The 12879-nt window shown below is 35.5% G+C and overlaps 1 long non-coding RNA gene across 2 annotated transcripts; it reads right to left on the bottom strand.

Annotated features, from left to right (window-relative positions):
* Window positions 1-1879: 1879 nt before the first annotated feature.
* On the bottom strand, window positions 1880-6987 carry LOC129349628 (uncharacterized). Of its 2 annotated transcripts, XR_008602691.1 has the most exons (4): window positions 6931-6987; window positions 5937-6037; window positions 2159-4119; window positions 1880-2095 (listed from the first exon to the last, which is right to left on the bottom strand). It is a non-coding gene; the product is annotated as an uncharacterized LOC129349628 (long non-coding RNA). The 2 variants fall into 2 exon arrangements; XR_008602692.1 differs by having other exon boundaries at window positions 1880-4119.
* Between the last annotated feature and the right edge of the window lie 5892 nt (window positions 6988-12879).

Below are 12879 nucleotides of genomic sequence, written 5' to 3'. Positions count from 1 at the left end.
GAACTACAGACTCTTCACAACCTGCTCAAACTCTTGCTACAGGACCTCACCACACGGGTCAAGAAGGTTTCCGTCTCATTTCTACTCTGAAGCTCACCTTCTCCTGCTCAAACTGCTGACAAATGTTTCTGCTGCTCTAAAGTCTGGTCTCCAGAACTTCCTAAAAACTCTCAAAGGCTCTTCTGCTGCAGGTTGCTTTGTAGAACTGTTGCAGAAAACCTCACTAAACCACATGGAGGGTCCTCAAGATAGTCGTCCAAATGAAACCATACAAAAACCAAACTAGCACAACCCAAACGCTAAAGTCTCCTGCAGCCTACCAGAGAAGCTCTGAGAACAGAGAATCAGGACAGGAACTCTTACCTTCTGGACAACCAACGCTGGTTCTCAAACAGGAATACAGAATGTGTCTGACCAAAAACCTCTGAAGACTCACTACAGCCAAGATAAAGACACAGCTGCACCAAATCCACTAATCACTGCACACATTAGCACCATGTGCTGACTGTGGCTAAAGAACCACCTTTACCAAGACAACTATCCAGTACAAAGCCCTAAAACACACCAAGAAACACATTAAAGATGATTTTACTGCTGGAAGCTGCAAGCTAACGCCTAAAGAACAAACTGAAGCAACGGAGCCAAACCCGGTTCACTGGTGGAGAGAAGCAGAGGAAATGTTTGTCTGCAGCTAAATAAAGCAGGAAGACACTGAGCTGCTCAGGTGTTCCTGATAACACCAAGCAGCCACCTGGACAGCCAATAGGAACACAGCTTACTGGAAGTCCAGAGGGCTGGCTTAGTGAAGGAAATTTAATTTAAATTTGAAGCAGAAAGTTAACAAAGAAAGTTGAAAACCACCTTCTGATACCTGAAATCTCTGAGTTTTCACACAAAGAACGCCTGAACATGTCAAACTGGTTCCATAGTAGAACCCTCATTGTAAAAACGTCATAGTATGGTGTGTTGCTCAAAAAACATTACGACCCGGCTGTCTAGGGTCGCAGAGGAGCAACACAAAAACAGGACAAATGCTGGTTTCCAGGGGGTTAGGAGGCTATTTATTTGAAAGAGGAAGTTTACAACAAAACAACATGTGAGCAGAAAAATCACAAAGTCTGTCTTTAGTTCAACTAAAAATATTAGTTTTTGTCTTTTTTATTGACCAAATTGTTCAGGAAGTAGATGAAGAATAATTAAAGCTCTCATGTAGAAGTCCAACTTATTTTGGATCTTTGTGGAGAGTTTAATCTTAGAGTTTGTAAAGCTGTTGAGTTTTTGGAGTCACATGGATTTTGACATTTAATAACCGAGTCCTGAAATAAAATTACAGTTGTAGATTTCTGTCATTTAGTCTGGACTACACAAATAACAGCAGCATAAACCTCGAACGTCATTATGAAGAGTCTGGATTGAGGTTTCTCACTTGATAATGATCAAAACATGAAATTTAGGTTGGTTTAAAGGAATATTCCACCTAAAACCTCAAATATAGACCTGAAAGGGTGGTTTAGAAAAAATCTTTCAGTGTAGACCAAAAAAGTTAGTATGGAGGAATATTCCACCTGAAATGTAGACCTGAGAAGTTGGTTTGGAAGAATATACCATCCTAAATATCCTGAAATGTAGACTAAAAGACGGTTTGGAAGAAAATTCCACCTAAAATCCTCCAATGTAGACCTAAAAGGTGAGTTTAATGGTATATTCCACCTAAAATTCACTACTGTAGGAACACAGGAACATTTAGTAGCTGTTGGAGTTCTTCCTGTCAGGCTCATGGTAGAACGGCTCTGAAGAATCTTGTACTTGTCTTATCTGGAACAATCTAACAGCCTAAACTGTTAACAGCAGTGTAAAGAAGCAAACACACAGGCATAGATTAGGACTCAAACTAGATTTATTTTAGAAAACAAATCAGCTTAGAGGCATTTGTTCACACGTGGCTGAATAGGAGGCCGTCCAATCAGATTTGAGGTCTTCACTCTGTAGGTTGTTTGTTGGGTGAGACTCTTGGACCTCCATCAGCTGATGTGGATGTTTGATGGTCTTCCTCTCTAGTGCCAGATGATTCATCCATGAATTCAGCAGCTACAGACTGAAATGAAGCTCATGCTGCAGTTATTGAATTCCTGTTCCAGATCAAATGTTCAGAGCTCACCTTGAATGCAGCCGTCTGCTGTCTGATAGTTTTTCTCATTGTAGTCTTCAATAAAGTCTTTTTCCTCATGTCAGGATGTGGTGAGACTCTTTCTCAGTCGCTGCAGACGTCCCTCATTGTGCATCTCCAGAGAAGAAACTGAAAAACTGGTCAGTGCTTCAGCATCAAACGCTCTCCAGCACTGAGAGTGTTTTAGGAATTCATTCATTGTGTTGTGAACTTTGAAGGAGCAGAAACTTTACAGCTGCCAAAGATATGAGCTCCAATTCTGGATGTTTTAGGAAATGAAGTTCATCAAATGAACACTTGCTTTTTGCTAATAACTCATTAAATTACTGAAGAAATCCAACATAAAAACCTGTAAACTCTCAGGCAGCTTTTGTTAAAGTTTGTCTATAATTCTATCATCATGTTCTGGAACCAGGACTCTGCAGAAGTTCCTTCAATCAGATACTTGTGTGTTTCTATTTAAGGCCTCAGGTTTGAACGTACAGCAGAGGATTAGAAAGGAATGATTTTAATATTTAAAATCAGTCCAGTAAATGTTTGGCATGAAAATTATTAAAATTTTGATTTAGATAGATTTGTGTCAAATAATATTGTAGAGTCTCACTTAAATATATCCAAATGAGTTCAGTGTATTTACATTTTATAGAATATTTGATTTCTTAATCTCAATACTGTAGGGTCTGACCCTAAATATTATAATAATGATGCAAATTTAAATAAATAATATTTAAATAATAATATTGTAGTGCAGAGTCATAAACTATAATCAGCTAAACTTACATAATAAATATCACTGCACAATCTTAACCTGAACATTCATGTTATTGAGGTAAATTTACATAAATCATGATATTCTAGAGTCTTAACTGGAATATTTCTAACAAGAATCTTTTTGTATTGTGCTGATAAACAACAATAACCTGACTTTCAGATAATATTTATTGTCTGTCATTGTGAGACTAAATTCCTCCACATTCTGGAACTTTACATGCAGCAACTGTAGGAATAAATAAAAATAAAATCTGTTCATTTCCACATTATGCACATTTATTTATTCTTAATATCTCAGACTGAATGGTAGCTGGCAGTAAAAACAAACTCATCTGGACTGCATTTCCCAAAATGGAAACATGGACAGAATAGAACACTCATGTATCCATGGCAACGCTAATGTTTCTGCTTCTTACCAAAGTTCACAACACAAGTAAAGATTTTAATGTAAAACTTCAGGGATGACTGCTAACCATAAGTATTCTGATCAATACTTCATGATCAATATCAGGACAGATGTTACAACTCCAGCTGTTACATTAGACTGCAGTTATTCACAGAGAAATTAAAACATCACATTCCTCATAAAAACTAGATGGGACTTTTATTAAATAAAGTGTTGGTGAATAAACAGTGTAAAAAGTGCAAAGCAGCTCCATTAAATCAGGAGATGTGAGACTTCCACAGCATGGATCACCATCTGCTGTGTTGATTCATAGTTGAATGTCAGAATGAACTGAGCTAGAAAAGCTGCTTTGAGCTGCAACATTACGGTCTGACAATCCAACACCATCACAGTTTTCATCTGGTTGTTTTGCTCCAACATGCTGTGAAGTTCAGTTTTTACCTGAATCAATACAGAGATTCTATTTCCAGCCAAGACTGGAATAAAAATTACAATGTTATGAGGTTACTAATGCAACTAAATCCTTTCAGATGGAAGGATTTACTTCTAAGTTCTAATTCAAGTTTCAGTTGGAGCTCATTGCATTCACAACGAAAAACAGCGATACCTTCATAGCAACATTTAATAAACCTAAAGCTTCCCTGTTGGCTCATTGGTGGAGTTTGTTACTGAGCATCTGAACCTTAAATCCAGTGAGACGACCATCTTCAGTCGAGGCCAGACAGAGAACTTCAAGACCTTCCATCAGCTGGACCAGATGTGGCATCATCTCCCTCTGAACATTTGGATGACAGGAGAAAAGACAGAAATCAAACACAGATCACAGAAATACAATTTATTCACTTTCATCATTTTATAAAAGTAGCATGAACTTTATTAAAACTTGACAACATCAGTAATGAAAGTAAATGTTTTTATCTTGTGTTGAAGATAAATTTAAAGTCAATTTTAATGACAGTTTATCTTTTTAACAATATTCCCTCAAAATATTCTGTTTATTATTGGCTTTAGATGCATTTTTCTTTACTTATTTATTTTTAGATACCTCAGACTGATGCACTTTGCTGGTTTGCAGATAATTTCATGTACAATGACAATAAAGATCTTCTATTATAACATATTTTGCTAAAACAAGAACTGAAACCTTCTCAACCATCTCTCAGGCTGCAAAATTCCAACTGTGACAAAAAATTATCTGATGTAGTTATTATTATAATCTTTACTGAACCAGGCCTGGAATTAATAAAAATCTGTATATGGATATGATTTTCTCTGATGGGACCACTATCGAAGCTGTAGTAACAATTAACTATCCTTTGAAGGGAAAGATTGAGTCTTCATTCAGGTGGATTACAAAAAATGCTCGCCCTTAAAAAAAAAAAAAACTCCATACAACAAAGTAAATCTCTTCTGCACTGCACACATACTCCACTTTTGTATAACTCTGGATGTCAGAGTAAAGGCAGACAGATCCACCAATCAGCCACAACATTCTGACCACTGACGGCTGAAGAGAACAACATCCATCATCTGGTTCTAATGCAACGTTCTGCTGGGAAACCTTGACGTTCATGTGGATGTTTGACATGTACCACCACCTAAACACTGCAGGACAAACAACCTCTTAGTCTCCATGGCAACAGCAGTCCTTGATGCCAGCTGCCACCCTCAGCAGGACAAATTAAACTGCTCAGGAGTGGTCCGAGGAACATGACAGAGCTAAGCTGTTCACCTGGGTTCCACAATCCCCACATCCAGATCTGATTGAGCATCTGTGGGATGGTCCAGGATCAGCCTGGTCTAGGTAGGATCCACCCTGCAACCCACAGGATCCACAGGACATCCCCAGAGGTTCTGATGAACCACTGGGTCAGAGGAGTTTTAGCAGCATAAAGGGACCAACACAGTATTAGTCAGGTGGTCAGAATGTTCTACTGTTATATTGTCATGCTGATTGTATGATCAGTAAATGTTACCATCAATTATAACGTCCACATTGATCAGGATAAAAACAACAACTGTCAGTTCATTCAGAAACTGTGGGGTTAAACCTAAAAACACAGACCTCAACAGCAGTTTGTTTCAAAGCAGAACACCAGCTGGTTTTCACTAAAGAAGCTTTCAGAGCAACAATTAAATGACAGTTTTGTTCTCATTAAGTTCAGAGTCAGACAAAATAATGTACACACATCAAGAAAAGAAAAACTTTCATAGATATTTCATTTGTATAAGTACTTCTACACATAGATTCCTCTTTCTAAGTTTGATCAAATCACGATAACTCTGTGTCCTGTTGTACGATGTTTTTCCAACAGATGGCGCTACCCTCATGAATGGAGAATCAACAAGTGACGTCTACAACACAACAGAAATGTCTGGAAGCCAGTGGCCACCACTTTGAGCACCTCTTGTAATTGCAGAGGCCAAAGATAACTTTTATTAATCTGGTGATGTCTGAATAAATTTGGTATTGAAATATTTATGCAAGTTTTTCTTTTCCTGATGTGTGTAAACATTATTTTGGCTGACTCTGTATAATGGGTTTCTGACAGGTCACCAGGCAACATCTTTTTATAATAATGACAAACATACCTGCATCCTACAGGAGTGATTTTCCTCCTGTGCAGGTAAAGATGTGGGAGGAGTTTAGAGATGACAGGAGCAGGAGTCATCCTCACTAATTCAGCTTCCACCTAGAAACAGAAAGACCACAAACACACCGATAGACTCTCAAACGTTCAACCTCACAGCCTCAAAATATCTGTTTAGGAAGTGTTGTGTTTCTAAATTCTGCTGAAAGCATTGACAGACATTCGCTTACAAGGTTGTGTAAAAAGCAGCCTGTCCTCTGAGCTACTGAGAAATCTTCCTGAACAAAGTTTCTATGAGTAAATCAGCTCAACAAAAACTAAAGCCTCAGTAAGAGATAACAGGTATCGCAAATTATAAACAACTTTCTTTGTTAACTCAGACTTTCTGCTTCAACTTCACATAAAAAGGGGAGTTTAACTCGTCAGGTGACTGAAAATGAACGGCTTGTGCAGTTCTAGATCCAAAAGTAGGATGTTTCAACTCATGTTTTACTACAAATACATGCAGTAATAAATAAATACAATGGCTGGTTGTTAGTTTATTCACTATTAATGTCAGTTTATATACTGGATTGAACTTGAGCAGTGGAAGAGAGAAGGAATTTAATGAAATTATGGAGATTCAGAGAGGTAATGTTGCACAATGTTAAGCGCGGTTTAATTCAAACCAGCTGAATGTTAAACTTCAGTGCAGCTGAACGGGTTTCAGTGAACCTTAAAGTAAAATTACTTTTTTAAAAGCTAAAATACACAGCAGAGAAATACAGGTTGAGAAGGTCATTCTAATAATGAGGACAGCTGCAGCAGCAACTAACACAGGTGTTCAGCGGTAAGTTAGCCACCTGTGTTAATTAGCCCGCTAGCTAACTTAGCCGCTTAGCTAGCTAACGCGTCCGGACCAACTGCTCAAACACGGCAAAACACAACTCTTCACAAGTCGCTGACTTAACGTACAACAAAACAACGCTACAGGTTAGAAGTATTTATCTTCTTACCGTGTTTTCCTCCAAAAACAAGGTCAACAGCAGCCAGAGATGCTAACAGACGGGCCGACCATAGATATACATAGACTAGATAGCTAGCGCGCTGTGTTCTATATTATCTATGGTGTAACCAATCACTGCTCTCTGGCTCCGCCCTCTGAGAATCTTGTCGTCGTTTGGCTCCACACTTGCTGATGACCACTTCCGGTCTCAGAAAATGAAAAAACTGACCTTTTTTTTTTGTTTCTGTCTCTTACTGATTTTATTTTTTGGTTATTCTAAATATAAAATGAAAATCAAAGCATTTTTAAAATTTCGTATATCCCTTTTTGATCATGAAAAGGAAAAACGCCTTTTATTTCAATTATAATTTTTGTATTTTAAAACGAAGATCAAATAACCACTCGTTTTTTGTTTTTCAATACCCGTTTCAGAACGGAAAATCCAATTGTCAGTTAAATACACGGACCGGGAGGGTTTGCAAATATTGACATGTTTAATGTAATATAACTTTCAAGCCTGTAACTATAAATGTAAAAGACTAAAAGTGTATAATTTGCAGTATTTAAATTTATTTTATCTTAAAATTTGATCTTATAACTTATCTATTTTGCTGTGTTTAAAATGTTATTGTTATAAAATTTTCTATTTTTCTTTTAAGAAAAGTAACATTTTTGGGACAATGAAAACATTTGATTTCACAGATATTTCCTGTTTATTTATGAAGTTAAAACTGTTAAATTTAATGGTGTAGATATATTTCTAAAAACATTGCATAATTAATACTAATAATCAGAAAAAGAAATATTAGTTTTTTAATATTACATTTATTTGTTAGATGAGCGATATCATGTATAATTACAGATTTTTTCACAGCAAAAATGTTAAATAAATGCATTTTATTTAGCATTTAATATCTGTAAGTAGCTGTGAATAACTACAAAAAGTTATTGACAAAAAATGACATTCACAATTTTAATTTAACAAATGCTTTCTTATATTCATAAGTATTTTTTATTTGTTTAAAATTGGCAATTTGTTCGTAAAAAATACATTTGCATTTTTTAAACAAACATTTCCTTTCTTTAAATGAGCAATTTAAGAATTTTATCTATCAAAATGAAAGATTTCTTGGATAATTACAGATCTACCTATCTATTATTTGTAATTGTTTAGTTTTTCAATATTTTTCAACAAACATCACTAATCCCAAAAAATACTAATCATCTCATTATAAAATTAAGTCTGGAAAATGTATTATAGTTATGGAATGTTAAATTGTTTTTATCAGATGGTCATTTTCTAAATTTCTAAATTTCCCAGTTTTCTACATTTATTTTTCCCCTTTCCAGTATAATACGGCCAATAATTGCTGTACATTTACACTGAGGAATCTGTATCCCATCATCTCCTGAGGAGGATCAGCACTTAGTGAAAAATGAGCTGTGATTTTTGTGTGTGAACCACAGCAGGAAGGAAACCGATCTGCTGCCACAATGCAGCTCATCCAGCTCCTCTGCTGTAATCCAGCCTTTACATGCGTCTGTGACGTTAACCCCGCTGAAGTTGAAAAGGTCACGGTGAGCAACCAACGGCACATTTACTTAAAGAAGGAGGACTTTGATGTGCTGGTGGGCCCAACATCCTGTCGGCCTCTCCGTAAACACCTCTGTGGGGCACAAAGCAGCTGGGGGGGGCTGGGGGTGGTAAAAGTGACCTGCAGACCTCCAGTCGAATACAAACCACAGAATGAGGGAAGTGGAGCAGGAGGGTGAAGTGGCTCTGACAATGGAGGGAGGGTTTAACACCTCGCTACCGGTTATTGGCAGCATCTCCCCCTGAACTCTCTGGACCCGAGGGCAGGCCGAGGGGTTGGATGTCGCTGCAATTTCGGTGTTGTTCAACTTGTTCCTGCCAAGAACCACAAACAGCAACCCCCAAACAGGCCTCAGTCAAAGCCCCCTCCTCCTGGTCCATGTTGTTTTACAGCCGCCTTATCGTTCCCACCCAAGTATGACCACAGAGGAACTCGGGCCCCTGATAAAGAGTCTGAGGCCCTGCAGCAAGATGATAGGCAAGTAGAGAATAAAGACGTGATTGAAGCTGATTCAGTTCTCTGATTTCTAATGGACTTATGGTAATTTTAATGTTTGTTTGATGTTTGCTTCACTGCATTTTGTCTGACCAAGCAGTTTATGGCTATTATTAGTCCAAACAATTAAAAAGTTCCTCCTTTATTGACATTTTTTAGAAAAGTCTCAAGAAATACTCGTTTTCAATGACTTTTGGAAGCTCTTAAAGGTTGTAGTTTTTAATATTTTATGTTTATTTTATCTTAAAATTTGATCTTTAAATTTGTTTTCTTATTTTGTTGTGTTTTAACATTTTGTTCTATTTTATTCTCTTTAACAAATTGGTTGTGTATTTTTGATAGATAAGTGCAACCATACTATGATGCAAAAAATGTGTGTCATTTTTGGATCTTTTTGTGTCATTTTTGCATTTTTCTGATGTTTTTGCTTCTTTTAGTATCATTTTTGTATCTTTTAGTGTCATATTTCTATCCTTTTGATTCATTTTCTATCTTTCAGTGACATTTTTCTATCTTTTTTGTCATTTTTTGCATCTTTTTGGGTCATTTTTGTATCTTTTTGGGTCATTTTTGCATCTTTTTGGGTCATTTTTGCAACTTTTAGTGAAATTTTTGCATCTTTTAGTGACTTTTTTCCACATTTTTGTCAATTTGCATCTTTATGTGACATTTTTCAATCTTTTTGTCATTTTTGCATTTTTTGTGACAGTTTTGTATCTTTTTGTGTCATTTTTCACCTTTTAGGGCATTTTTTCATATTTTTGGCTCATTTTTTGTCTTTTAAGGCCTTTTTCATCTTTTTGGCTCATTTTTCGATCTTTTAGTGACATTTTTGTTTCTTTTTGGGTGATTTTTGCATTTCTAGTGTCATTTTTGGTCAACTCAGGTTTTTGTAAACAAACATTTTAGATCAATTTGATTTGATTTTAATTTGAAAACATATTTATTGCCTTTTTTTTTAAAAGAAAGAAAATAATCTCTTCTAGCTTTCATAATCAGCATGTTAAATAAAGCAGGTTTTTAAACTATAAAAACAAACCAAAAAATGCTTCTTTTTCAGCAGTGTTTTGTGGAATACTTAGTTAACTTTAAATCAGTGACTGACTATAGAAATGTAAATCACATGCTAATGTAGAGTGGCTATCACCGACCACTCAAAGGGAACAACAGTGACTTTTTTATTTACAAAGAAATCTTGAATAAACTAACATGTCAATTATCATCACTTTTCAAACTGAGAAACTACTGGTCACAAGATTGGATTTCCTTGAATATCTCATTCATCAATACGCCTTCAGGACTTTTTTTTTTTTTTTTTTAGATCCGACAAGTTTTTCAACCCTAAGACAGTTTAAGTTACTGTTGAATGATGTTTAGATAATGAATGCTTTTCTTTCTCTTAATGTGTCTGCTCTGTGCTTGTGTAATTTTATTCTTAAATGTTAAATTGACATTTTTATGCTTCTAAAATTACTTTCATTGCATGGTTTAGGGCAACACTGTGAATATGAGCCTTTGTCTGGGCTGATTTTTCCCTCCATTTATTTATTTATTTATTTATTGGAAATATGCTTAAAAATAGGCATTTAAACCTGATAATATACATAAAAATGACTTAATGATGGAGATTTTGCAGTGTGATGGCAAAACAAGTACATCTAAAAACATTGAAAAAAATAATGTTGTTTGAACAGTTTTAACTTTAATTTTTGGACAATTTACTGTGAATTTGCCTATTTGTTAAATTCTAGGTAATAACTAGGAAAATCACAGAAAAAAATCATTTGCATGTCAACCACAACTACTTTACAGATACTTGCATGTATTTGAAAGGAAAATTATGTATAATAAATAATGAAAAATAGTATATATATTTATTTATTTATTTTTTAACTGTGTCAACCTTAACTTACAAATGGCATTTTGTTCATTTATTTATTTACATTTAAATGCAAAATGACTTCTTTTTTTTACTGTATTTAATTTTGAATTTTTACATTTTTTGGACACACATTTGGCTTTATTTTCACTGTTTTGCACTGATTTTGAATGTCACCGTATTCCACCATATTTTAATGTATTATTTCTGCTGCTCTTCTTTGTGTTTGATTCTAGTTTTATTGCAGGATTGTTTCATAGCTTTTGCACAATATGCACTTCTGCAGTTTGGATAATTTATGGATTGTCATTTTTAAGGGGGCATATAATCCCTATCATTAAAATGAAGGAGACTTCTTGTGTGTTGCTGTGGATGAGAGAACAGCAGATCTGTGTCAGACCTGGCTGGAAGTTTTATCAGAGCAGGAACATCCTCTCTGTCTCCTCTTATCCCTCAGCTGGCTTTGAAGTGCGAGGACTATTGTGTCTGAGGGATCTCTCCATTTGTTTTCCTCTGAAGTCTGCGGCCCCCCTGCGATGCCTCACTAGAATTTACAAGGTGTGTAATTTAGCCTGCGTTGGTTTTCTAATCTTTTGAATTGCTGAGATCAAACGTGTACCTCTCCTTAAGAAGCATCTTGTTTGATTCGCTGCTCTCCTTTGTTTCTGATAACAACTGATCACAGCTCTGTGAAAGTAGCCCAACGGGGCCGTAACACCGAGTCGCAAACCCCCATTTAGTAAGGATTTTCCTCAGGACAAGTGAGGCTGGATGGAAGTGAATTAACAGAGATAAAGAGGAATAATAAACACAGGCACTAAACTTTCTGAAGAAACAATAAAACTCTTCACTGAAGCAAGATTATCTGGAGGGCTAAAAATGAATTAATTTATTTAACAGAAAGTTTTCATGGGTTTTCCAAGAACAACAAAAGCAATAAGCTGCTGGAAAACTATAACATTTTCTTCTCTCTGACTGAATATGTAATGTGTGAAGACTTGCTTCCCCTCCATTTTTATTTTCTCTTCTAATTTGTATCGCATATCATTAATTTAAATGAGCTGCTGATGTTTATCTGAGCATTTTGTTCATATTAATAATAATAATGAAGGATTTTCACTTGGACAGCTGATGCTTAATGGAAGTGAACTAACAGATATAAAGAGCAATAATAACCATAGGCACTAAACTTTCTGAAGAAACAATAAGACTCTTCATTGAAGTGAGTTTTTCTGGAGGGCTAAAATTGAATTCACTTATTTAACAGAATTTTTTTTATGGTTTTTCCAAGAACAATAACGAAAGCAATAAGCTGCTGGAGAGCTATAAAATTTTCTTCCCTCTCACTGAATAAGCCTGGTTTTCCCCCCATTTTCATTCTGCAATCTAATTTGTATCACATATGTTTAATTTATATGAGCTGCCGATGTTTCTCTGAGCGTTTGTGGTCACTATTTTGTTCATATTAATAATAATAATAATAATAATAATAATAATAATGAAGGTTTTTCATCAGGACAACTGATGCTGGATAGAAGTGAACTAACAGATATAAAGAACAATAATAAACATATTCACTAAATTGTCCAAAGACAGAATAAAACTCTTCCCTGAAGCAAGTTTTTCTAGAAGTCTAGATTTAAAACATCATCAACTTTATTGAAATCACTAAAACTGCACTAAACAACAAAAAAAGCAATAAGCTGCTGGAAAGCTATAAAGTTTTCTTCCCAGAAACCTCTGATTAAATATGTGAAGCCCTGTTTTTTTCCCCCTATTTGTATTCTCCAATCTAATTTGTATCATGGATGTTTAATCTGTACAAGCTGCTGCTGTTTATCTGAGCATTTACGGTCACTATTGTGTTAACAACCATAATAATAAAGGATTTTCATCAGGATTAACAGATTTACTGTAATAAATGCTGTGAAAATGTCCCACAATATAGCTGAGTGATTTGGAAAGTTACACAATGTCTCTGTGGAATCAT

Source organism: Amphiprion ocellaris, chromosome 9 (genome assembly GCF_022539595.1).
Source record: "Amphiprion ocellaris isolate individual 3 ecotype Okinawa chromosome 9, ASM2253959v1, whole genome shotgun sequence".
Lineage (NCBI taxonomy): Eukaryota > Metazoa > Chordata > Actinopteri > Pomacentridae > Amphiprion > Amphiprion ocellaris.
Note: the sequence above shows the minus strand (reverse complement) of the source record. Positions and strands in the feature narration are given on the sequence as shown.